At 61.2% G+C, this 26,503-nt stretch overlaps 2 protein-coding genes across 3 annotated transcripts in view; one reads left to right on the top strand and one right to left on the bottom strand.

Moving 5' to 3' along the window:
* MACROD1 (mono-ADP ribosylhydrolase 1) overlaps positions 1 to 26,503 on the bottom strand; it is a 151,809-nt gene that overhangs the window by 18,094 nt on the left and 107,212 nt on the right. The gene's annotated exons all lie outside the window — the stretch shown is intronic.
* The window catches only part of FLRT1 (fibronectin leucine rich transmembrane protein 1), an 85,106-nt gene continuing 73,456 nt past the window's right edge, over positions 14,854 to 26,503 (top strand). Inside the window, exon 1 of the mRNA XM_043870683.1 lies at positions 14,854 to 15,031. The gene's annotated coding sequence lies outside the window, so the exon portion shown is untranslated. The remainder of the gene's footprint in view (positions 15,032 to 26,503) is intronic.

Here is a 26,503-nt window from a genome sequence, read left to right as displayed (position 1 = left end):
GCAACTACTGAGCCCCACTGCCTCTAGAGCAACAAGAGCAGCATGCCAGAATGAAGACCCCGTGCAGCCAGAAGAGACGAGTCAGAAGGAAACAGTGAACTTTTAGGTTGAAGATAATGTTATACGTAACGTTACATACATAGGAAATATATACTATCAAATGTTAATAAAATTGTCTTTATGCCAACAAAGTCATACAATCAACTTTCAATATTTTTATAGCGGAAGAGCCCCCAGTGGCAGAGGGCCTGGGCCCGGGGCCAGGTAAAGTCTGTACTCACATGGGCTCATTTGATCCTGACCCTCTGTGGAGGATACGATCACTAACCCATTTTACAGATGAGCGAGCCGGGCCGTGGAGAAGAAGCTGCTCACCATGCAGCTGAACGACTCCTGGGTAAAGGTCCCCCAGCTTCCTGGGTAAAGATCCCTTTTGCTCTCAGGACAAAGAACTGGCTGCTCCCATACAACACCCCAGGCCCGTGACACCTCACCTTTCTCCTCTCCGCCCCGCTCCGCCTCGCCATCTGTCTCTCACCCATCCTCGAGGTCCTCAAACATTCCTCATTTCCTCCAGCCCCAGGACCTTTGCAGAGGCTGTTCCCTCTGCCTGGAGGAGACCCTCCCTGAGAGCCAGGAGAGCACCCAGCTCCCCGGGTCTGGAGCTGGTCTCCGGCTGCACCCTCCCCGCCCTCCCATGGGCCAGGAATCACCGCCTCCAGCATCCTGACCTCCCAGAAAAGCGTCTACCTCCCCACCCGCTCCCCACCCCCGCTCCGTGTCTGGTCCACAGTGTGTCCCAGCGCTGAGCACAGAGACTGGCACACAGCAGGCGCCCACCAACAATTTGCTGAACCAACCTGACAGGTTACGACTGTGCCAAGAGTCACTCAGCCAGGCTGCATGGGGTCCCCTGCTCTCATCCAAGGGGCCCTGCAGAGGAGCCCCCCGGGGGGGCCCTCGGAGGCAGGCCTGGGGGTGGGGGCCGTGCAGGTGGCAGGGCTGGTTCAAGGGCAGAGGCAGGAGGCCGTGTAGGAGCTGCTGGCTGGCCTTTCCCTGACGGGGACTAAATCCTCCAGCGGGGCTGGGCCGCCACAGAGGAGACTCGGTGACCCAAGGAAAGCGCTGAGCAGGTTACTGGGCCAGGGAGGAGCCGGGTGAGCGGGCACAGCGGTGACTTTGCGGCCGGCGCAGCCCCTCTGGGTGTTTCCGGAGGCCGTGGCTGCCACGTGCCCTCGTCCGGGCCTCCAGGGCCAGGCTCGGGGAGGGGCCTGCTCCCCCAAATCACCCAGCCCCTCTGCCTGGCCTGCTTTCCTCCACCCTCCCCATAAGGCCAGGTCTCAGCTTTCTCTCACTTGACAGAGTCGCATGCAGCCCCGATGTGTGCCAGGCTCTGGGACCCAGACGGTTGGCACAGAGCTCATCATCTAACAGTCGAGAAACAACAAAATAAACTCAAATGAGAATTACCATTAGCATTAGCGCCCGAGGTTGTGAAGCGTGTAGAGAAGGGAGGAGAGAGTAGCAGGCAGGTGGAGAGGGGCTCATCTAGAAGGAATTGAGGACCTGCTGAAAAGGGAGCCGTTTGTGAAGCGCACGGGCCACGCAGAGGCTGGTCTGTGCAAAGGCCCTGAGGTAGGAGCGCACCTGGAAGGTTGGAGGCACAGCCAGGAGGCTGCTGTGGCCGAAGCAGAGAGAGTTAGGGGGGAGGTCAGAGGGCAATGGGGCAGGAGGGGGGCCCGGGGGCTACTGCGCTTTCCAGGTGACCCCCTCTCAGACCTCCTCCTTCGTCCTCCTCCTTGGTTCCCCCCCAGAACAGCCCCACCCATTCCGTGGTACCCCGGACTCTAGCACAACGCCTGGTACCAGTGAGGTGATGACTGACTGACTGACAGACCCCTGACGGTGGAACGGCGGCCCCAGCCTCATGTGGAGGAGGGGGTGGGTGGTTTGGGGACTCTGTTCCCAGGAAATCAACACCATTGCATTCCTGCAGGGCTGCGGTGGGTGTCCCTGTTACTCGAGGGCAAGCCGTTTAAAACACATTTTAGATTAGAAACACCCCACAGATGGAATAGAATGTGAAATGTGCTGAATTTTTGAAGATAGAACAAGAGACTTCAAAGGCATCTCAAGCTGCGCGAGCAGTTGCTGTGTTTGACAAGCTCCGTCCCCCAGGCCAAGGTCACTGTCCTGTAACGTGGGGCTGCCTGGTGGAAAATGAGAGGCTTACTGGACATTCCCCAGGCTGGGGGGGGGGGGGGGGGCGCCTGGGGGCTCACACTTCTCAGCGCCAGGCTTTTACGTGGACCTCTGCTGATCATCTTAACATGTGTGTACGTGTGTATACACACCCCTTCCCGGCCTGTTTACAGACGGGGAAACCGAGGTCCAGAGAGGCAAAGTCCAAGACCACAATCCACACCCGGGGAGGCAACGTCCTTGCGCTTTGCAAGGCCGGGTCCTGTAACCCCCAGCCGTTATGCTGGGCCAGTTGTTCCACTCCCTGGGGCGTGTCCTTCTGCGTGGGGGCATGGAGAGGTCAGCTAAGTGAAGGTCTCTGGGGCATAGATGATAAAGTTTAAAATGCCTGTAAAACCGTCACAGCATCACAGAGCTTCGTGGTGACACAGTGCAGGATTGGGGTCCCCGCTCTCCCCAGTCAGCAGGGGAGAAGGATGCGGCCAGGCTGTTGCTTTTAATAATAACAGACGTCCCTGGTGGTCCAGGGGTTAAGAATCCGCCTGCCAATGCAGAGAACACTGGTTCCATCCCTGGTCCTGGTAGATCCCACATGCCTTGGGGCAACCAAGCCCCCGCGCGCCACAACTACTAAGCACTCGTGCCTAGAACCCTTGCTCTGCAACAAGAGAAGCCACCGCAATGAGAAGCCCACACACCGTAACTAGAGAGCAGCCCCCGCCTACCGAAACTAGAGAAAGCCCGAGTGTGGCGATGAAGACCCAGCACCACCAAAAACGAATACATAAATAAAGCTTTAAAACGACAACAACAGTAATGACGACAGCAGCTTCTGCTCATCAAGGCTTGCTCACCGGCCTCCTAGGGAGAGGCATGGGGACTAGCTGGATGCACAGCTCCATTTTACAGATGGGGAGACTGAGGCTCACGTGAGTGTCTGGCCCGAGGCCACTCACTGAGGGTGGTGGAGATAGAATTTCAATCCCATTGCTCTGACTCTGGAGCCTGGCCCACTCAGCCTGCTCCTCAGCCAGACTTGGCTTGCTTGCCTCCAGGATCGAGCCTCTCACTCCGTTCTCTGAACAGAGCCCTGAGATTCCCTAAATCTGTTGGGAACTTTCAGCTATGCTGGGTCTTCATTGCTGTGCAGGCTTTTCTCTTGTTGCAGAGAGCAGCTGGGCCCCCTTTCTAAAGTCTCCCCTCAGCTTCCTCTTTCCCACTGGCCCTGGGCCGGGCTCTCATTCCTCTGCTATCTTGAACCTCAGATGGGCCTCCCTGTTCACCCATGTGCAGCCGGACTCTGCAGTCGGCTCTCTGGTCTGCCCCGGGCATCCCACCCCCATGCCTCTCCCTACAAAAGCCGTCCAGTCAGCTATTTAAGCTCAAAGCAGATGACCTGGCTGTGGTTCCTGCTGGTCTAGGCCCCTCCTTGATCCCCTCCTGCCTGGACTCTGCCCCTGAAAACCCAGCGTCCCAGCCAGAGGCCCCCAAGTCTGACCCCAAACCCTTGGACCCCACCCACCCTCAACACCCACTCTCCAATCTCCCCAGACACCTTCCACTTATTGGCATTTTGTGTTGCCAGAAATTCATGTTCATTGCCCCCGATTGGATAATATACAAAAAAAGCAAAAGAAAAGTGAGTCACCCATTAGCTCATCACACAGAATCGGCTAACCCCTGTTCACATTTTCCTGGAGGAACTTTTAGACGTTAAACAAAAATAAAAAATACTTAATAACACATTTATCGAGCAAACTCTTTGTGCTAGGCGCTGGGCCAAGCGTTTCCAGTGGATTCTTTCATTTTACCCTTCCCTCCCTGGAGAGCCTAATGAGTGGGTACTATTATTTTTCTCACTTTACAGATGAGGAAATAGATGTTCAGAGAGGTTAACGTGATTCGTGCAAGGAAGCCAGGCTTTGAATTGGGCAGACGGATTTCTAAGGCAAGTGCTGAGTCGGCAGTGCTGTGGGACCCTGGCTGCAGCCTGGGCCTCCCCGCCCCCAGGAGCCAGGGGTCCCAGCGTCCCACCATTAGCATAACCACGGGCAGCCCTGAAACCCAATTACAAGAGATGACTTGGGCCCCAGCCAGCCGGGCGGCGCAGTCTCCAGCTGTGCGGGAACGAGGGGCTGGGGCCCAGGGGAGCCCCGAGGGGTTGGGGGGACGGTTCTGGGGGAGGGGCCTGGAAAGGCCGCCTGGAGAGGCACTGTGGGTGGGTCCTGAAGGCAGCCTGGACTTCCTGCTCAGTCCCTCTCGGCCAGAGAGGCCCACGGCCCCTAAGGAAGGGCCGCAGGTTCCTCTGCCCCCAGCCTGCTGGGTGATCTCAGGCAGCCCCTTGCCCTGAGCTTCACGTTTCTTCCTGAAAAAGGAGAAGAAAAGTTGGGGCTTCCCTGGTGGCTCAGACGGTAAAGAATCTGCCTGCAGTGCAGGAGACCCAGGTTCGATCCCTGGCTCAGCAAGATTCCCTGGAGCCGGGAACGGCTACCCACTCTAGTATTCCTGCCTGGAGAGTCCCATGGACAGAGGAGCCTGAGAACCAGGGGCTAATTGAGCAGAAAACTAACCACGGGTTGGGAGGAGGAAAGACTGCTGGTTCTGAACAACTGGGAAGGTCGGGGGTTGCATTTTCAACTTCCCCTTCCCCTTAAGGTCCGGCCACCGTCGCCTCCCACCCAGACGGCTCCTCTGCTGGCCCTGGCCAGCAGACGGTTCCCCTCCATTCTGTCCAGCAACGGGTGTTCCTTTTCTACTGATGAAAGCAGCACGCGTGCACACACACACACACACACACACAGTCCCTCAACCCCACTAACAGCCCAACAAATACAACATCATAGAAATGAAGCCCTACCCTCCCTCCCTGGCAGAAGAACCCATCACTCTGAATTTGGCATATGTTTTCTCTGTAACATCTTTCCTGTAGCTCAGATGGCAAAGAATCTGCCTGCAATGCAGGAGACCAGGGTTTGATCCCCGGGTCGGGAAGATCCTCTGGATAAGGGAATGGCAACCCACTCCAGTATTCTTGCCTGGAGAATCCCATGGACAGAGGAGCCTGGCGGGCTACAGTTCGTGGGGTCACAGAGAGTCAGAGATGACTGGGAGACTAACACTACTACTATACTACCTTCTTTTCAACAACTTAAAAAAGTTATTATGTATATTTGGCCGTGCTGGGTCTTCCTTGCTGCACCAACTTTCTCTAGTTTTGGGGTGTGGGGGCTACTCTTCGCTTGCACTGCGCCGGCTCCTCATTGCAGGGGCTTCTCTTGTTTCGAAACGCGAGCTCTAGGTGCGTGGGCTCAGGAGTTGCAGCTCTTGGGCCAGGCTCCAGAGCACAGCCTCAGTAGTTGTGGTCACCGGCTTCGTTGCTCCACATGGGGTCTTCCCAGACCAGGGATGGAACCAGCATTTCCTACACTGGCAGGCAGACTCTTTACCACTGAGCCACCAGGGAAGTCCTGCATGCATTTTCTTTAGAGTTTTACTCTCAATGTCCCTCAACAGGCTATTACCCAGGTCTTCGTGTCTTAGAAAGTGGAGCTCCTGGAATCGGCTGATACCCTTCACAGTGAGGCTTGGGCGGCTCACCAGGCAGGCCCGGGCTGCTCTGGTGAGTCTGCTTTCGTGGCTGTGTGATAATATTCCAGGCTGGGACAGTCCCACACCCATCCACCTGTCCTCCCACCGACCATCAAACGTGCTCATTTTTGTCTCTTGCAAACCCAGCCAAAGTAGCATCTTGCACACAGCCCATGAGCCCAGGTCCAGAATTTATTTCCTTTATGCCTGGGAACGAGACTGCTGGGTTGTGGTATATGAACATCTTTTAACTCAACTAGTTACTGCCAAATTGTTCTCCAAAGTGGTTGTTCAGATGATCGTTTTAAAATATAAATTAGATCATGTCACTTCCCTGCTTGAAACTCTCAAATAGTTTGCTATTAAACTTAGAATAAAATCTATATTCCCCTCCACAAATGCATGGCTGCATTCCATCCTACATTCTCCCTGGTCTCCTGGACTTCTTTCTCTTCCTCGAATAGGTCTGGCTCTCTCATGCCCCAGGACCTTTGCACATACTGCCCCGCCTCTGCCTGGCACATGCTTTGTCCATCTTTTTCTAAGCTGGCTCCTGCTCATCTTTGGGGTCTTCAATGAAAATGTTACCTCTTCTGAAAGGCCTACCCCTGAAGTGCCTCCCACCCTGTTCCTCTTATCACCTTGTTTATTTCCGTAAGAGGACATGTCATGGTCCTGGAGTGATCCCATCCTCTCTTTTATTTGCTGGTTCATTACCAGCATGGCAGCCTGTAAGAGGTCCTGGCCTGATTGGTCATTCCTGCGTCCTGGAGGCCCGCATGGCTGGCACCAAAGATCTGCTCTCCGTGTCATTCACTCATTCAACAGATGCTGATGCAGCCCCATCTGGTTGAAATGTCCAGAGAAGAGCGAGGCTGAGTTTCGGGCAGAGGGGCAGCCAGGACCGTGGGGCCCTGGCCTTCTCCCATGGCCGTGGGGAGCCGTGGAGGGTGCTAGAGTGAGGCAGCCTCAGGGTCAGGCGAGCACTTTAAAAAGCAGCTCTGGGGCCTCCCTGGAGGCTTAATGGTAGAGAATCACTTGCAAATGCAGGAGACACGGGTTCGATCCCCGGTCCGGAAAGATCCCACACGCCGAGGAGCATCTAAGCCCGTGCACCACAACTGCAGAGCCTGCGCTCTAGAGCCCAGGAGCCGGAACCGCGGAGCCCACGGGCTGCAACGACTGACGCCCAAGCGCCCGAGGGCCCGTGCTCCAAGAGGAGCCACTGCAATGAGAAGCCTGCGCACTGCCACTGGCGGCTAGGCCCCGCTCGCCACAGCTAGAGAAAGGCCTGAGCGGCAAGGAAGACCCAGCATAGCCACAAATAAATACAATTGGGGGGGAAAAAGGCGGCTTCTCAGAGCTGAGGGGGAGCCTACTGAAGGGAGCAGACCTGCAGGGAGGGGCTGGGGGGATGGTGGTGGCCGAGGATGGGCTGACGGGGGGCCGGGAGGAGAGGTGATGCTAAACCCACAGGGACCAATTAGGGCATGAGACTGGCTTCCAAATGTGGCTCAACCCAGTCGATGGAAGGAGCACCCTGGTGTTAGGGAACAGCGGGGTTCTGGCCTCTGTGATGCCCCGGCCCCCACCTTCCACCCCTGCAGGAAGCTGGAAGGAAGCTCTCCCCGTGATGCTGAGAGGGGGGCAGAAGTCCAGAGGTGCATCCTCGGAGCCCGGCGAGGTCCCCTTGAGCTAGTCCAGCCCCTCTGTGTATAGACGGGGAAGCCGAGGCCCTAAAAGGAAAGGAACCAGAAGACCACATGGCTGAATCTCACCCTTGTTGTTGCTTTTGGAATATGAGGTGTGGTACTGAGACCAAAGAGACGTCCTTCTTCCCGATAGAGACTGAGGAAAGGCAGCAAGCCCGTGTGAGACGCAGGGACCGTGTCAGACACCGGGAAGGACTTCTGCAGAAACTCCACCCCCCAGACCCAGCCTTCTCCGGCCGCCTCCTCTGCGCAGTCCTGTCTGGGGCTCTCAGCGCACAAGGCTGGGAGGTGGCTCGTTCAAGGTCACTCGGCCAAGACGAGGTCACTCGTGCCTGCGTGCTCAGTCACTTCAGTCGAGTCTGACATTTGCGACCCCACAGACAGTAGCCCCACCAGGCTCTTCTGTCCATGGGATTCTCCAGGCTAGACTACTGGAGTGGGTAGCCATGCCCTCCTCCAGGGGATCTTCCCGACCCAGGGATCGAACCTGTGTCTCCTGCGGCTCCTGCATTGCAGGTGGATTCTTTATCACTGAGCCACTCACCTGGCTCTAAGACCAGTGCTCCTTTGTTGGGAGGGCCAGTGGTGGGACTGGGAAGCTCCAGGCCCCTCCTGTCCCAGGCCCTGGGGTCCGAGAGCTCAGGGTGCCCCCTTCCTGAGGGTCTCACGGTGGCCTTCTGGCCCCTCCCATGTTGTATCCTGTGGGGACCAGATAGGACCCCAGCCTGGTTCCAGCCCAGCGGCTTCAGGTGGCCCTGGGCTGGGTGCCCCTGCTCCCAGGCCTGTGGGCCTCCCAGCTGGAGCCGCACTCCTGGCAGGAGGAGGTGGCAGCCATTGGTATGCGAGGCGGTGCTTCAGCCCCTCCGAGGCCCAGCCTTTCCGCTCAGCTCTTTAAGGATCCCTCCTCGGCAGCGGCAGCGTGGTGGTTGCTGGGCAACCCCATCCCCCACCGTCACCGGGGCCCTCCCCCTCCTCCTGTGTCCCTCCTCTCTGGGTCCTCCCAGTGCCCCATCGCAGAGGAGTACTTAGCTCAGAACCTGCCAGGCCTGGCTGCACCCATGCCGGGCAGACTGGGGGGCCTTGAGTGACCCCACCCAACCCCGGACCTGGACCACAGCTCTGCTCCACACCAGGACTCGGGCTGGGGACCCTGACTCAGGACACCCCATCTGCAGATTCCCACGACTCCACCCCCAGCCTCAGTGGCTTCAGCTGCCCTGGGGTACTGGAGCTTGTTGGGGGGACAGAGAGGACCCAAGGGGAAGGGCCCAGGAACTGAGTCCCCCGGGGAGGTGGCCTACTCGGGGCACGGGGCCTCAAGAGCCCCTGGGTGGTGGTGGAGACTGAGGCAGTAAACTGGGGCAGGCGTGGGAGCAGGAGGAGGTGGGGAGGATTTTGAGCCCTGAAGAAGGTCTGCGGGGGGTTGAGAAGGGGCGGCGGTGGGGTGGAGGGGTTGTCCGTGGAGGTGGGGCTCCAGCAGGTCTCTGAGCCTACAGTCTCAAAACCCCGAATTTTCCACCCCCCACCATCCTCCACCCTGCCCTCCACTTCTCCCTCCCCGGGCAGTCAGGGAACCCTGCTCCCTGGCTCCCCAACATCGTGGGTGTGTGCCCTCTCTTTTCCTCCCTCCAACTTCCTTCCCGATCAGGCCTGTACTTCTAGCCTCTCCCGGGTCCCACAGCCCTCTGCCCACGAGCTGCTCCCCACCCAGCCCTCCGGGCCTCGGCATGGGCTGACCCCTCCGCTCAGGCCATCGTTTTAAGACACAGCTCACGTCTCCCTTCCTGAACCTGACTTGGGATGTGTGTAACAGGTGCAGGATAGCCAGAGTCAAGAAACGCTTGAGTCGTCATCAGGAGCACTGCTTCTGCTGGGAAAAGGGCCCAGGAGTGAGGGGGGTAGGGGCTAGTGAGAGGCAGCCCCGGGTGCCTGGAGGAGGTGGGGGAATGGGGTGGTGGTGATGTCATCTGTGGGGGAGCGAGGGGGCTCCCAAGGGGCAGGGGGCCCATCAGAGACAAGCAGCCTCAGTCCTTCCAGGGACGGGGAGGGTGGGCTGGTGGGGAACGCCGCGCCCTGGGGTGGTACGGTCCTGCCTCTGCTGTGGGCCGGTTCTGACTTTCTTTTGCGTCCTTCTCCCCACCCACCCAGGGTGGTAGCTGTCAGTCCGGATCTCCATCCTTCACCTCCCATCACCCCCACCCACACACACACTCCAGGACCCCACGCTGCCATACTCCCGGAAGTGTGTGGCTCCCCCTGGAGCCCCTGGAACCGTCATCTCGGGGCATTTTCAGGAATCACAGTTGGCCTCGGGCAGCTCTGTCACCGGTGCCTGCAGGGCTGCCTCAGCAGCGCCTGACTCTTCTCCCCAGGTGCCCGGCGCCGCAGCAGGTGCTGGGGACACGCAGGGACCACGAGAGGCCCAGGATGTGCCCTCAAGGGGCTCACTGTCTCCTGGGAGGGACAGACAGTAATGAAACACAGAAAGAACACGGGCTCCATCAATCCTGAGCCTCAGCAAAGCTTCACGTACAACCGGGGAAGAAAACACTGCCGGCCATGCCCCGATCTCAGAGATGTGAAAGTTTCGTCCACATAAATCACACAAAATGGGGCTTCCTGGGCAGCTCAGTGGTAAAGAATCCGCCTGCCCAGTGCAGGGGACACAGGTTCGATCTCTGGTCCAAGAAGATCCCACATGCCCTGGAGCAACTAAGTCCGAGTGCCACAACTACTGAGCCTGTGCTCTGGAGCCCGGGAGCAGCAACTGCTGAGCTCAGGAGCGGCAACTACTGAAGCCCGCGTGCCCTAGAGCCTTCCTCTGCAACAGGAGAAGCTACCGCAATGAGGAGCCCGCACATGACCAGGAAGAGTAGTTCCCGCTTACCTCAACTAGAGAGAGCCCGCCTGCAGCAGTGAAGACCTAGGACAGCCATAAATACATAACTAAAATTATAAAAAAAAATATAGACCCTTCCAAGTGGAAGACAAGGGGGGAAGAGAGAGCAAGTGACCCCATTGGGAAAAATGGATTCTGGAAGGCCTCTCGAAGGACAGGATGGTCAAGCCCTGGGCTGAGGGGTCAGTAGGAGCTGACTTGGTCCGGAGAGGCGGGAGAGGGCAGGGTAGTGGGACCCCTGATTCAGTGCTGTGGGCAAGAGTGCACCCAGCGGCAGAGAGAAGCCGGGGCAGGGGGGCTCCCAGCCCGGCCACAGGCTGCCCTGCCCACCCTTCCCCACGGCCCCCAGCACCTGTCCTCGGGAGTTGCTGGCTTTGTCCGACCTAACTTTGCCCCTGCTGTGCCCGCTCCCTGGAGCACCCTCTCTGGGACTTCCTCCTGAGTTGGGGCCTTCTTGCCCCAGAAATTCTGCCCTGGGGCCCAACCCTCCGTGCTGTGCGGGATGCAAAGGTCTAGTGCACAGAGGCGGAACGGAAGGGGGAGCGTGGTGGTGCTAGGACTTGGATCAGAGAAGTTGCTGTGACTTTCTGCGGGAAACTGGTGTGCCCAGCCAGGTGTGTACCGCCAGCCTCCTCACAGGCTACATGCCCGTGATTCAAGGAAACCTAACAGGATGCGCCCGGCTGTCACCAGGAGACCGCGGTCTGGGATGGCCAGGTGTTCGGTGACGGCACTTCTCGCCCCCACCCCCCATCACGTGTCCCCAGAGGCAGGGGACCCTGGGGCCTCAGAAGACAGTGATCTCCAAGACCAAGAACCCACAGATGGGGCCACCGGGAGGCTCTCTGGCTCCAGGTGAGGAGCTGGAGGTCTACCCTCCCTGGAGATGATGTCCAAGCTGGGGCCTGGGGGTCAGGCTAAGCCTCTGACTTTTGGGCAGCTGGCCCAAGGTCATGCCCTCTGAACAATAGCTCTTAGTCTGTTTAGGGGTGCTGACCCCTGACCACTCCCTCGGGGGCTTCGTTTCTGGACACCCAACACCGAGTCTGAGGACAAGGGGTCCCTGGTGATGCCCACTGACCATCCAGCGGGGCAGACCCTACCCTTCCTGTGGGTCAGGTAGTGTCTCCTGCTGCCCCCAGCCCAGCCCAGAGCAAGCCTCGGCAGGGCCAAGAGTGGCACAACCTCAGCTGCCAATAACTCACGATGAGTTGTGCTGTCGCCGCACTTCACAGTATACAAAGCACCTTCCTCTCGGGGCCTCAGCAGACTGTCACGGCAGCCTCGGGAGGTGCGTGGTGACCCCGTTAAGATAAGGGACAAGGAGGCTGGCGTAGGGCCAGGGTCAGCAGCGGGTGAGCGGTGGGGGCGGTGAGCAGAGTCCACATCTGAGAACTCCCTAGAGGGCAGGCAGGTGGGGGGAGGCAGGGCCAGCGTGACCCCGGCTGCCCAGCAGTAGGGCCCACTGCACCTGGATGCCAGACACCGCCTGGGTTACTGTCGCCCTGGGGCCTGGGGAGCTGGGGCTTCGGTGAACCCAAGGCTGAAACTGTCCCCGTGTGATCCGTGCTGCCTTGTGCACACAGCATCTCTGTGAGTGCCTGGCTCGAAGATTAGCTCAGTCCTCCTGGGCTGGGCTCCCACCAGCCCATGCCCTTGGGGAGCCCCGCAGCACCCAGGGGCTCAACTCAGCAAGTGTGTGCCGAATGAACAAGCGATCTTTCTGAACCTCATGACCAATAGTGCCTCTGCTGTACCCACCCTCCCTGGCACCCTGCCCCTTCCGAGACAAAGACCAGACTCTCCAGACTTGTCCAAGGCCCTGTATGGACACCTGGCCTGGTTGACATCAGTCATCTCATCTTCCACCACGGCCCTCTTGACTGTGACCCCGTAACTCCAACCAAGAATGCTAGATCTCCAAACCCCAGGCTACTTCACGTCCCTGACAAGAAGCTGAAATGAGCTTCTGGGGTCTGCTCAGAACATTCCTCCTGACCCAACTCAAGGGCCACCTCCCCTGGAAAGCTGTCCTTGATGTTGCAGTTGACTTGGCCCCTGTGTCCTGGGGCCACGTGGTGACAATGTCTGTTTCAGGGAGATCCTGCTAAGCTTTAACTATTGAAGTGTCCACCCCGCTGCTGGATTTCCAGCTTTGCCAGGGCGGGGTCTAGCAGGGCCTGATTCCCTTTGGTTCTGGGTACCCAAAAAGCAACCGGCACAGCGGACCTCCACGTTCCCTGAACTGTGTCTCGCCACCGGGAACATCAGCTTGATGGACTATCATGCAGCCGTTAAAACCACTGTTACGGGGACTTCCCTGGTGGTCCAGTGGCTAAGACTCCCAATGTAGGAGGTCTGGGGTTTGATCCCTCGTCAGGGAACTAGATTCCACATGCCACAACTAAAAGATACTGCATGCCGCAAGTAAAAGCTCTCCCACGCTGCAGTGAAGATGAAGGATCCCGCGTGCTGCAACCAAGACCCGGCGCGGCCAAATAAATATTAAAAAAAAAGAGCTATATCCATACCATCCACTCTACTCTGAGGCTCTGAGTGCCTGCTCTGTGTCAGCCCTGTGCTTGGCGTGCGGGTGGGAGGGACAGAAAGGGGTCCCTCCTTCAAGGGATTCAGTTTAGAAGAGGAGGGAGACCCAGACATAATTCCTGAGCAACCTGTTAAGTGCCACGACAGAGGGAAGACAGAGCCCCAGGGCCCCCACGTCCATCTGGGGGTCTGGGGAGGCGGAACGGAAACCATAGCTCTGTAAAAATTACAGCCGACAGTGCGTGGACAAGCCTGGAAGGGAACAGCGGCTGACTGAGGCTGATGGAGGAACTGAGGCTGTTGACGCCACAGGGTGGTGGCGTTGTGGGTTCTTTTTCTTTCCTTTATTGTTGGGATAATGCTGTTTGGACAATAAATAAAAATTGGGAGGAAAAAAATAGCTGTTTGGTGAATTGAGTATAAAGCAGGGGAAGGAAATGGGGAGGGAGAGGAAAGAGGGGCCCAGGCAGGGGTGCTCGCTCTGGGCTGGGGGGTGGCGAGAGGGACGGGCGGGCACAGGACGTAGGGGAGACAGGGGCCAGCATCCCTGACGGCAACCTTCTCCCAGGGAGAAGCCAGGGGGGTGTCCCAGGGAGGGGGCTGGCCAGGCACCGAAGGACAGCAAAGCACAGGGTAGGCTGGGCTCCTCGAAGGGTCTATCACCCGCCTGCAGCTGGGACAGTGGGTGGAAGGGGCTGGGATGGACTTGGCAGAGGAGGTCTCAGCCAGATTGGGGATTCTGTGGGGGGACCGGCAAGCTGTGGGGCCCAGATGGAGGCGGTGGGGCTCCAGGAAGAGGTTAAGGACTTGCTCAGAACAGCCCTCCAGGGGGAAGGGTTGCAGGACTGGATGACCGAGCGAGCTTGGTGACAAGGTCTGGCCAGGGGACGTGTGGACAGACAGGGGGGCCTCCTGAGTATCCTAGAGAAGGCCAAGAGCATGGGGACTTTCCAGGCTCAGATGAGGGGGGTCTGGTCCACCCCCACCCTCATACTAGACCCCACACAACAGGTGCAGACACTTCCTAAGTCCCTTATGTGTGCCAGGCACCGCCCTGGGCACCTTCCTACTCCTCCAACCCTCCTGTTAACCCTTGGAGGTAGGCTGTTCGTGCTCCCATTTTTACAACAGGGGACACTGAGATTTGGAGAGGTTAAGTAACTGACTCAAGGTCACAGTCAGCTGGTGAGGGGCAAGGCCCGGCTGGGGGACCTGCCCGCTCAGGCAGCTTGGCAGAGCAAAGTGAGCGAGGCAAGCGAGGGGGAAGGGGCGCCAGGCAGGGAGGAAGGGGTTACCTTGGCACGCACAATAGATGATGGGTAGCTGTTTGTGAATGAATGAATGGAGGGTTGGTTGGAAGGATGAATGAATGAGTGCAGAGAGGAGGGGTGTAAGGGGAGGCGCACGTGAGCGAGAACCCGATTCTCTCTCCCCGCCCCCCTACCCCCCGCGCTGGAGGCTGGCTCTGGGAGCCTCCCTCCTCAGCCTCCCCCCCTCATTGGGGACAGACACCCCAACCTCCCCATCCATTTTAGCCGAGGGCAGGAAGAGGGGGACGCGGAGGCCGAGTCTCCCGGGTTGGGCCCGAGTCCCCGCGCGGCGGCGCAGCCTCCCGCGCCAGGTCCCGCCGGCCAGTGCGCAGCGCGGCGCCCCCGCCCCCGTCGCCTCCTCCCCGCCCTCCCCTCCCGCCCCGCTCCGCGCCTGCACGCACGGCCCCCGCCGCCGCCGCCGCACAGCCTGGTTCCCCGCGCCCTGCTCGCCGCCGCCGCCGCCGCTCGCGCAAGCACCGCTGCTAGCCCTCGCCCGGCCGAGCGCACCCACCCCGGCCGCCGGCCCACCCCCATCCCGCCCCGCGCACGCCCCCCGTGGCTCCGCCGGGCGCCGGAGCCGGGCAGATGCGCCGCCGCGCGCCCCCCGCCCTGGGCCCGCCACCGCGCCCCGCCGCGCGCCGGGGGCTCCTTTCCCGGGCGCCCCTGGGCGCCCTCCGGCTCCAGTTTCCGCCCGCTCCTTGGAATAACCCCTGAGGCTCCAGTCGTCGCCGCAAAGTTTCCCGAGGAGACCCGCCTCCCCGGCCGCTGCGCAGGTAAGGATGGATGTCCGGGGCGGGGGCCGGGGTCCGCGCGTGCGGGACGGGGCGCCGGGGCCAGCGGGGCGGGGAGGGCGAGTGCAGGGAGGCGCCGCAGGATCCCGCTGCCCGGCTTTGCCCGGCTGCCGCGGGGACCGTGCAGCCTTTGGGATTTGGGGAGGGGGTGCCCCCCACCCCGAGTCGACAGCTGAGGACCCATGGCGCTCGCTCCGCCGCGGGCAGGCGCGGGGTGCGCGGCCGGAGGCTCCACTCTCCAGCAGAGGCTGGAAAGGGCGGGGGCTCGGCGGGAGCCCCGACCCCAGCCCTTGCTGCGCCCCCAGGGAGACGGCCCTGCCCGCGGGGGTCGCCTAGCTGAGCCGGACGGTGCCGACTCTCCGAGCCGAAGGGCTTGGAGCGCGCTAAGAGAGGCAGCCTGCCGGCCCGGGCGCCGCGCTCCCGTTCCCACCAGCCTCGTGAGTCACGGCTGGAGCGAGGTTTTATTTTTAAAACGACTTCGAGGGGGGCTTAAGCAGCCTCCAACTTCCCTCCCCGTGCGCGCGGTGGACTGTCAGCCTTGCTCGGGGCAGGGGACCAGGGCGGTGCACCTGGCGGCTAGAACGATGGGACCTCCAGGCTGGAGGCGGGGGGCTGCCGGTGCCCCCCACCCCCAAGCCAGAGGCCAGGGTCGCCCCTCCTCCCGGGGCCTGGAGGCTCAGGGCCGGAAGGTTGGGGAGTGTTGTTGCCCAGCTACAGGGAGCCCTGGCTGATCAGAGCTCTCGGAGGAGGACAAAGTTGTGGAGCGGGTGACATCAGGGAGCTGCCCCAGGCCTGCGGGCGCCCCGGAGGGCTCTGAGGCTCTCTGGGGCGTGTGTGGCTTCAAACACAGCCCAGCTGGGCTGTGCGAGGCCCCTGTGGCCCAAGCCAGAGCGCTGATGCGAATAAATGAAGCCTGGGCTGGGGGCAGAGGTGGGGTGCATCTGGGTCCTACCCTGCCCCACCCTGGCCCCTGCGTCCTCAGGGACCAGTCTCTCTGATTTCCCTCCCCAAGTGAGCTTAGGAGCTGGGGAGCAGGCTGTCTGTATGGGCGCATGGAGCCCGTAGAATGCAGGATGCCACTGGCAGAGGAAGGTGGGCTGGGGCATGTCCCTTTCTGCTCAGCAGCTACCGGCAAGGTGGCCACGCTCAGGGGCTCCGGGCTCAGATTTCTGTAGTGAAAGCCAATGGCATGTCTTCCTGCCAGCCCCAAGAGGAGAGGCGCAAACATCACCTGTCAGCTGGAGCCGACTCCGTGGGCGACTGTGCAGGGCTTCCTCGGAGGTTTAAATGGAAATGGTCTGAGCTGCCAGCCAGGGCTCCTGCCCGTGAGAGGGTACTAATCAGGCAGAGGGGAGGCCCTGGTAGGGGTGAGGGGCAGAAGGAGGCTGTCACATCCTGGCTTGAGGGGTCAGCCGCGGGTTGAGAGCAGGAGAGAGGAAGGCAGACAGAGTGTCTGTGTACTGGGGGGTGTTATGTGTGTGCCCCTGGTCCCGTGATCTCACAGACAGCTGGGGCTGGACACTTCTGTAAAAAGTCTCCCCGGCCATGAGTTTAAGGCAGGTGTGTCCTGGGGCAGCTGGAGCCTGCAGGAGTTCCCCTAAACCCTGGCCTGCGGGCCTTCGCTCTTCCACTTACTGGCTGAAAGTCCTTGCTTCTCTGAACCTCACTTTGCCTTGCTGAGTGTACTCACCCCCGAGGCTGAGCTTGGGGGAGCGGGGACAGGATGCATTACACCGTAGGGCAAGGTGGACAGATGTCTTGCTCTGGGGTTGAAGGGGTCCCCGAGGGCTCTGGGCACCTACAGAGGCCTTGGAGGGCCGAGGGGGTCAGATTCCCCAAAGGCCGGGGACTGATGGTAGACAACAGCCTGCCGCTGACCCTCAATGTCAGCGTCCTTCCTGGCGTGTACCCCCCTCCGCCTGGCACCTCCTCCTCTTCAGCCCCCGGGAGGTCCCCTCAGCTGGGCTCTACGGAGGTGGTGGGGGCTGCCACCCCATCGCATCACCTGCTGCCAGGGCTCTGCGTGCAGGGCACTGGCCTGCGAGACTCCGCTCTGTGCAGACTGAGGGCTGCTGGCTGAGCCCGTGTCACCCACGGGGTGGCCCTGGGCCTGCCCCTCTGGCCACCCGTTTCCTTGCCTGCACAGGGGGATACAGCGGCTCCTCCACCCTGGGGGAATGGGTGGGCACCCTGAGCGTGGGATGGCAGGGCGTGTGCGTGCCTGCTTCCACGTCAGCCGAGAGATGGACGGGCGCTCCAGGGGGACCTCACACAGCGGGTGTCAGGGGACAGAGGCAGGCCCGGAACCGGCTGACTGCCCGCCGAGGCCCAGCGCGGCGGCAGGTGTCAAGAAGCGGCTGCCCTGGTGTCGGGTGGGGGGATGAGGCCCCTGAGGCTGGCTGGGCACAGCCCCCTCTGCCCATCAGGTGGGACAGAGGCAGCGGGCAGGGAGACAGTGCTGGGAGGGGGCGGACGGCTCAGGAGTGGCGGGGAGTGGGAAGGCCCTGCCCCGAGAGGCAGATGGCCCCACTGTGTGTCCTCTGGCAACCGGGGACCTGCTGGCCGCCAGCTCCCCAGCCAGTGAGGCTGCCCCGGAGTCAGGGCTGGGAAACGGCCTGGTCTCAGAGGTGGGGCCTGGCCAGGGCTGTTGCGGGGCTTCGGCGGGGCCCACTCTTCTGCCCCCAGGGTCCTCGGGGAGGGTTGTGGTTTCTGGGGAGGTTCTCCGCCTGGCCTGCTGACCTCAAGCAGATGACTGCATCTCGTCAGGCCTCGATATCCTTGTGTGTAAAGTGGGGCAACAGCAGCACCCGCCGTGGGGGAACCCCCCGGGAGATGATACATCTGAAGCTTCTAGCAGAGTTTACGCCTAGCGGGGCAGTGTGCCCTGGGAGCCCCTGGCTCACACTGGGCTGAGGGCTTTCAGCTTCTTCAGGCCTTGGAGGAGCAGGAAGGACTGCCCCGGGTCCCCCCACCCCAGCCAGCAAAGTCCATTCTGGGTGGGATCTCATCTCAGTGGGCTGGGGGCTGGCAGCCCCAGTGTCAGTGGGAGCGTCCAGGAGCTACGGGGTGAGGCTGAGGGGTTTTCATTTTGGAGCCCTTGGTGGGATGGGGCGTACGGGCTGTGCTGGTTCGGACCAGGAGGGGAGTAGGGGTGTGTGGGCGTGGCTGAGGCCCCAAATGCTCACCACCCAGAGGGGCCTCAAGGGCTCTGGAAGGGTGGGGCTGGCGTGGGCCTCAGGCCTGCTTGCTGCCTTTGATGTGTGGGCTTGGGGGTTCCCCTCCCCAGCACCTGGGTTCTCCCCGAGACAAAGTTCAGGCCTGCTCCGGCTTGTACCAGGCACAAGGCGGTTGTATTTTGTCCTCTGCCCCGAGGCAGTCACCCAAAGAAGGCCAGGAGACGGGGGCAGATGGCCAGAGGAAAAGACAGGTGGGCAGACTGTGTGACCCCAGGGTGCTCCTGCCATGCCACGCGACCCCAGCCGGCCCGGCGCCCCCCAACATCAGCCGGAGCGGAGAGGGCTCTGTAGAGAGGGCCATGTTTGTGCAGGCCTGTTTGCCTGAGCAGCGGGTGGAGGTCTGTTTACCGCCGCCTGCCCGCGGCCCCCAGAGCCCAGCCGCTCCCTGGGGTCAGCGGCCCTGCGGATGATGTCAGCATTCGGGGGCCTCGCCTCACCTCATGGAAGTTGTTTGCTGGATCCAGTGCAGCCCTGGGGTTTGAGTCTCCCACGATGGCCTTGCACGTGTAGCCTCCCACCCGGCGAAGTTGGGGATGTGACGGTGTTGGGGACCTGGGGGGCCGGGCACAGACACTGCCGTGGCAGTGGGCGGGGTGGGGCTGGCTCACATGGCACCCCTGGCTTTCCTATCTTTCCCTCCCTCCCTCCTTCCCTCCGTTCCTGCCCATTCATCCGTTCATTCATTCAGTGCTGGGCACCAGTTGTGGCCAGGCGCGGGGCTGGGCTCTGAGGGGGTGGAGGGGAGGCTTGGGGAGAGGGGAACCAGAGCAGCTGCAAGTCTTGCCCTCAGGGAGCTACAGCTGGGAACGGGGGTCAGACTGCGATCGGATGCTTCCTCTCCTACTTCGGAGCCTTGGGCTCTGAAGGCGGGAAGGCAGCCCTGTGAGGTGGGGGTGACCGGGGAGCCTGCTGGGGCCCGGGATGAGGGGAGCGGGTGCTTCAGCCAAGGAGGTGAGGGTGGAACAGGAGTCGGTGAGAAGGGGCAGGAGGAAGGGGCCCGGAGGACAGAGCCTGCAGAAGGGGCCGTGTGTGCGGGGGGGCGGGGGCAGCCTCTGCAGGCGGGTCTGCTGGGAGCCTGTGTCCCGCCTCCCTGGTCCTGCTGGCTGGTCCATCTCCATCTCTCAGGACTCCTGGGCCGGCCTCGACGACGACTGGCTGCCTAGTCCTCCTGGGCAGGGGTTGGGGGGCCCTGGAGGGTGGTCCCCTGTTCCCGAGAGAGCTGTGTGTCCACCTGCGGGGGCAGTCTCTGACGGGCCAGGAGGGAGAATCTCTGGGCTTGTTTCTGATGGGGACAGAGGACCCCGGTGTAGACCGAGAACTGCTAGTGATGAAGGGCGTCCCCTCCCCTGGCTCGGAACCTCCCTCAGAAGTGGGGCTGGGGAAGAAGGGAGCGTGGGCGGGGCTTCCTGGAGGCTCCAGGCCCCAGCTGTATGGGGCTCAGCTAACCACTAGGGGACACTGCCTCCCAGGCAGAGCGCCGGACCCAGGCTTCCGGAGGGCGGATGGGCCCAGGTGTGCACTCTCTGCGTACGGGGTTGGTGGGGGTGGGGTGGGCGTTCGCTAGCAGGGAGGCAGCGGCTGAGCCTTTGGGGACGGCTTTGTACTTCATTAAAACCGGGATTAAAAGTGGGGTGACGGAGATGCTGGTCCTGGCCGCTCCTGTCTGCACGGCTCTCGAGAAGCAGCTCTGTGGCAGCTTCATTTTGCTCCCGTTCCCTCCCTCTGCCTGAATTAATCGTTGGCACCAGATTACAACAGATTTAGCAAACTGTAAAAAAAAAAAAAAAAGGGAGAGAGTGTGTGAGCGAGGAAAGGGGGACTGAGTTCAGAGGAGAGGACGCGGCATCGGCATTTATCTACAGAAGCAAATTGCTCTTGTCGGCCCGTCACCCCTCCAGCCTCCACCTCCAGCGACGCCTGCCTGGGAAGGGCTGCGGGAACAAGTCCCGACAAACACTGCTGGGCGCTGGCGCCAGGATGGGCTTCTCCTGGGGGCGGGCTGCCAAGGGCTGCCTGGTGGAGCAGAGAGGAGAGCTGAGTTTTCAGGGGACCCTGGAAGGGAGGCACATAGGCTGCTTTGGGCGGGGGATGCCTGGCTGGGCTGGTCCTGGGTGGTGGGGGGGTGGGGGGTTGGGGACCAGGGATCGGAGGCCCTGTGTGGCAGGGATGGCTAAGGGTGGGGTTGTGTCTGTCTGTCTTGCTCACTGGTGCGTCCCCAGCCCTGGAAGGGGGCCCTGCACACAGTAGGTGCGCAGTGGGGTGCAGGGAATGGGTGAGTGAAAGGTGATGGCTTGGCTGAAATGCCTCGGGAGCTGGTGTGGTAGCAGCGGAAGGTCCAACCTGCCAGCTGAGACTCCTGGGGATGAAATTGGCCGGACTGAGCTGCCCCTCAAGGGACTCACCCCCCTAACCCCCAGGTCCTGGGTCAAGGATGTTCCTGCAGGCCTTCGAGGGAGCTGCCCCCTGGCTTTCCTGGGATGACCTGGATTTAAACATGCTCTGCTGTGGTCAGACTGGAGGGGCCTGGTTCTGTCTCAGGGAATCTGGCTCCCGGCAGGCCCACCGGGCTCCTAGGCTGGGCTGTGCTGCCCCTGCCCTGAGTAGCGGGCTTACGTTTAGCGAGGATGGGGAGACTCAGAGAGGCTGCCCAGGGCAGGCCAGGCCCGGAGCCCACCCCTGATGAGTTATGCACAGTCCCAGTCGTGGCAGAGTCAGGCCAGGACGGGAGACAGGTGTGCACGGTGGATCATACCTCCCACACATCCACACACACTCACACTCCTGCACGCAAGGCTCACGCCCGTCCCTCCTAACCTGCGGCCTGAGCTGGGCTGAGCCAGGATCTGCTGAATGAACCCCACAGCCGCCCCCACCCCACCCAAGATCCCACTGCTAAAAAACGCCTTGAGTGGCTGCCACCCACCCTGCCCAGGGCCTCTTCATGTGCAGCCCCTGCTTCTCTTGCCCATGTAGACAGGGCAGCCTCTGCTTTTCTTGGGCCCCAGTAGTCATGTATGGATGTGAGAGTTGGACCATAAGGAAGGCTGAGTGCCGAAGAACTGATGCTTTCGAACTGTCTCACTGGAGAAGACTCTTCTTGAGAGTCCCTTGGACAGCAAGGAGATCAAACCAGTCGATCCTAAAGGAAATCGACCCTGAATACTCATTGGAAGGACTGATGTTGAAGCTGAAGTTCAAATACTTGGCCACCTGATGTGAAGAGCTGACTCTGGAAAAAGACCCTGATGCTGGGAGAGATTGAGAGCAGGAAGAGAAGGGGACGACAGAGGATGAGATGGTTGGATGGCATCAATGACTCAGTGGACATTAATTTGAGCAAACTCTGGGAGATAGCAAAAGACAGGGAAGCCTGGGGTGCTGCAGTCCATGGGGCCACAAAGAGCGGGACGTGACTTAGTGACTAAACAACAGCTCTCTGGGGAGGGGGTGGATGCAAAGGAGTGAGAAGCTGGGGTGACAGCCCTTCCTCAAGCCCTGCCCCAGCTGAGGAGGCCGAGAGACTGTCAGCCTTGCAGCCTGACCTCTGACCCCAGGAGGGAGCCCAGCAGACAGGCCGGCATGGCACTCGGCGGGGCCACCTGCTTGGGACCAGCATCAGGGGGAGGGCTGGCCCGCTGTGTGGGGCTGGCCAGCGAACAGAGAGACGGTTCCTAGCACAGAGAGTGTGGCAGGGGTCTCAGAAGCCCTTCCCCTCCTTATGGAGACTGTACCTGCTAGAGACTGCCCACCTGTCTCAGGGAGGCAGACCACACACACTCCCCTATCCCCCACCACCCAGTCAGAGCCTTGCCTCTCTGTATGCCTCAGTCTCCCCACTACTGTTGACCAAGGGGTTGGACCACTAGGTCCCAAAGGACCCAAGAACATCATGGCTCTGGGACTCTGAGCCCTGAGACACCTCTAGACTTAGCTATTGAGGGGGCTGGGCGGTGCCATGCCCACACTCTGCCTGGCTCATTTTCTTCCCACTGTGAGTAGGGAGGCTGAGGCACGGAGTGGAGAAATGCCTTCTCCAAGGCCAAGTGGAAGTCGGGATCGACCGGGAAGCAGCTGGACGGTGGGGTCAAAGTGCCCCAGCTCTGGAGGCTGGTGGACCTGGGTTCTAATCTTGCCTGTTACTTATCAGCTGGGTGCCCCTGGACACCTCACTTGCCTTCTCCGTGCCTCAGTCTCCACACCTGTGAAATGGGCCAACAGAGCATACTTCCCCGGGTCAGTGTGAAGATACAGGGTGACAGTGTCCAAAATGGGCTCTGCAGGAACCAGCAGCACTTCAGCAACAGGTCAGGTCCTGCCAGACTCAGCGCCCGGATGCTGGCCCGGCTGGGGGCTCTGGAAGCGGCGGGGGCTGCATGTGCTAGCCTCTTCCCATCCTGGCTAGCAGGCTCACGGGGCAGAGGTTGGTCTCTGACGTCTGCAGCCCAGGTGGGTAGCAGGTGGATAGATGGTGGGAAAGGAGGGCACCCAGACCACTCAGCTGTGATGAGGGGCAGATTGGAATGTGGGTACCTCTGGGGGGATTGGGGAGAACTGAGCCCCCAAGTTCTCCGGGAAGCACTAGGGTTGGGGGGTGGTAGGAGTGAGAGGGGTCAGGGGCCCAGTTGTGGAAAGGCAGAGCATGGGGCTCTGATGTCACCTTCTGCCCAGGTGAGTCTCCTGGTATGGGGTCAGGTGGGTTCCCCTTGGTTATTTACTTCCTGGGCACCTCCTGGGTGCCACGCCTCGGGTGGAGGCCAGGCACAGGGACCGGTGACTAGATCCCTCCTGGGAGGGCAGCAGCGAGGCCATCACAACTGCCTTTATTGAGTGCTTACTGTTTGCGCCGCATGCCACGAAGCGCCATGCCAGGACTCCTTGAGGCTTCACAACAACCCATTTTATGGACGAGAAAACCGAGGCGCAGACAAAGTGACTGGACCAAGATTTCACAGCCAGGACAGGGCCTCTTACCCCTCACCCCAAACACATAAGGAAGGAGATGGTGGTCATGGTCCTAGAGGTAGCCGCCCACAGATGGAGGCAGCCGGTGGTATTAACTGGGTTTGTCCCCCCAACACGCCTCTGAGGTGGGCTATTATTATCCTGATCTTACCCTGGGAGACTGAGACACAGCTGGTGAGTCACCCAAGGTCACACCAAGGAAGGGCAAGCATCAAGGCACCCTTGGTCCTTACAGATGCCCTCAGTGGGAAGCCGAGGCAGAGAGGTTCATCTTCCCTGCTCCCCTCTCTACCTGGCTCCTCCTAGGCTGTGTCCTCTGGGCTCAGAGCCTCCTCTAGGCTGTCCCCTCCCCTGCACTGAGCTGCCCTCCCTGAGGCCCCACCATGTGCAGGCGCAGTCCTGCCCTTTAACCCTAGTGGGGTGTGAGGACCAGGGGAGGCCGGCGGAGGTACCAGGAGCCCTGCAGGGGGAGCCAGGCGGGGCCCTCCCGGCCGGGTCGGCCTGATCGCTGGCAGTGGACCCACGGGGTGGTGGCACGTGCCGCCCCCTCCTCCGGCTTCTCTGGAGCCAGACACTGCCTGTGACGTCAGCGGGCAGCCCACGGGGCCTCGCTGCCCGCCGGGCCGGGAGGAGCTGGCGGCGCAGGGGGCGCGGGCATGGGCGGCCTGCGGTCATGGAGCAATCTCCATTAGGGCCCCAAGCGTGTGGCTGCAGCTCCTGGAATCCTATTAAAAGCTTTTTCATTGTTCCCAGCGATATGCTGCGCTCCGCCGGGACCTGGGCATGTTGATAATTTATTTGTGGAAGGGAAAGGGGCGAAGAGTGCAGGAGAGAGGAGGAAATGTCATTATTTACTCAGCCGGCTTTCTGCAGCGAGGCCCTTTTCGTGGGGCAGCTGGAGGAGGGGTGCCCCACCCTCCCCCGATTCAGGAGGTGGGGGGAGCCTGGCCCTGCGAGGACGGGACCTGTTGGACCAGGCGCGGCCAGACCTGGCTGACCTGGTGGCCTGGACCGGGGAAGGTGGAGGCCGTGTCCTCCGGGGCCCTGACAGGCAGAGGGGGGGACTCGCAACAGCGTCGTTCAGCCCCAGACTCGGTGTGGACTGGGGTGCGGCTGCCCTGATTCTGGCATGGGTGGGGGCCGTGGCCACCTCACTGGGTCCTGAGGATGCAGAGTCCAGAGACGGCTCCGGGGGTCTCCCGGGTGGGGAGGGGGAGCCGGTTGCTGGGAGGGGTGACTGGGGGGCTCCACACCCCTGCAGCCATCAACTGTGTGATTCCTCAAGTCCCTGCACCCCTGGACACCGCAAAACAGGAAGTGGCCTCAGCTTCTCTGGGGGCACGGGAGGGGATTCAGAGCAGCCATGTGGAAACAGCAGCAGTGACTGAGTCCTCACTCTGGGCCCAGAGCTTCACAGGCACGTCTCACGCGGTCCTCAGAGCACCTCTGTGGCGTGGAGTGTCCACTGTCTTATTACACATGAGGAAACTGAGGCCCGGAGGGTCACGAGCACAGAGCTGCTGAGAGGCAGGGGTGGGATCTGAACACTGGCCTCTGGGCACGGTTTCTGCCTCTCGTCGGGGCCCCACAGAGACCCGGGTCCCCCTTGGTCCCCAGGCTCCCCTCTTCCAAGGTCAGGGTGCCCCAGAGGAGGGAACAGGGGTCCCCACCAGCAGATGCCTCTGAGTGTTGAACTTAATGGTCCCCAGGGCCACGGTGGGGCTCAGGCATCCTTTCCCGCGTCACAGACATGGAGACAGCGGCTCAGAGAGGCAGTGTCGTTTGTACCAGGTCAGGGCAGAGCGGGATTTGAACCCAGGCTCTGCATCCCTGGTGCTGGGTGCAGGGCCGCCCACAGGGGCGCATCAGGGTAGCCCTGGGCAGTGCTGGCTTTGGGACTAGGACCTACGGAGGGTCAGGCTCCGGACGGCCCTGCTTGGCCCCAAGCCCCCTTCTCACACACTGCTGACAGGCCCGCTCTAAACTGCAGCGGCAGCAAAGAGGGTGCCATGTGGAAACATCCCCTATCCCTGCCCTCTAGCAGAGACACTCCCAGACAGTTAAGAATTCATACTCAATCCAGTCACTCACTGGCTTTGAGATCATCCGTGGCTCCCTGTGTCCTGAAACAATGACCAAAGCCTGGCATTTCAGACCTTCCCAGCCCACCAGCCTCTCCTCCAGACCCTCCCTGACGAGTCCTATGGACGACGTAACTCACACTTCAGCTGTTCCTTGGTCCAGAAGGCCACCCTCAATCCCCACTTTGGGTGACTGGCTGCCTCCAGTGGGAAGCCGACCCTGACTGCCTGCGGGAACCAGCCCTTCCTGCCGCCCATCCCCCAGCACTGGGCAGGCCTCCCTGTAACATAACTCCTCCGGAGTGGAATCTGGGATTCGTTAATTCATCCAAGCAAGGCTTCCTGAGCCTGAGGCGGGTTGATAAATGATCTTCCCTGCATAGCAGCCCTGAGAGTGGGTGGCATTGGCCCATCTTATAAAAGAGAAACCGGAGACTCAGGGAGGTTCCGTCTCCAGGCCAAGGTCCCCAGGCTGAGCTGGGGCTGAAGCCGGGTCCCAGATAGGAGTTGTGATGATTATGATTAGATGGGCTGTCCCTGCTGGGCGCTGGGTGGAGCCTTAAATGTGGGTCTCATTTGACTCTCATGGATGCTCTGGGGGTGGAGGTGGAGACTGCATTTGGAGGTTCCATTCTATAGGTGAGAAAACTGAGGCTAAGAGGAAGGGAAGCCTGGAGGCTGAGCCACGGCCCAGCAGTGCCTTCCTGAGAGGCTGGGGTGGGAGGCACGGGGCTTTCCCCGTGTTCGGTGTGCCCAGCCTGGACGTGTCACTTGAGAGCAGGGAGGTGGACAAGCCTTCCCTTCCATCCCCCGAGGCCCAAGCTGGCTCTCAGGCTGCAGCCGGCCTTGGCCAGGCATCCTCTGGGGGAGAGGAGGCCGGGGAGGCGGTGTGCCCAGCAGCAGGGTGGGCATCAGCCCTCCTCCCCCGCAGCAGCTGCCTGCTGGCCCAGTGGCCTCACAGACAGACAAGACTTGTGAGAGCCGGGGGCCTTCAAGGAGAGCTCAGCTCCTGCGGGTAGCTGCTCAAAGGCCTCATTGTGGCGGGAGGGCCCTCCGCGGGCAGCTGCCCCCGCCGCAGGCACAGACAGAGCCCAGCCTTTGTGCCAACACACTGCCCCTGCCCTGACCTGGGGTCAGCAGGACAGAGGCTCTTGTCTGCAGGAGGCTGGGGTCTC

This window comes from Cervus elaphus, chromosome 2, assembly GCF_910594005.1.
Source record: "Cervus elaphus chromosome 2, mCerEla1.1, whole genome shotgun sequence".
NCBI classification, from domain to species: Eukaryota; Metazoa; Chordata; class Mammalia; order Artiodactyla; family Cervidae; genus Cervus; species Cervus elaphus.
Note: the sequence above shows the minus strand (reverse complement) of the source record. Positions and strands in the feature narration are given on the sequence as shown.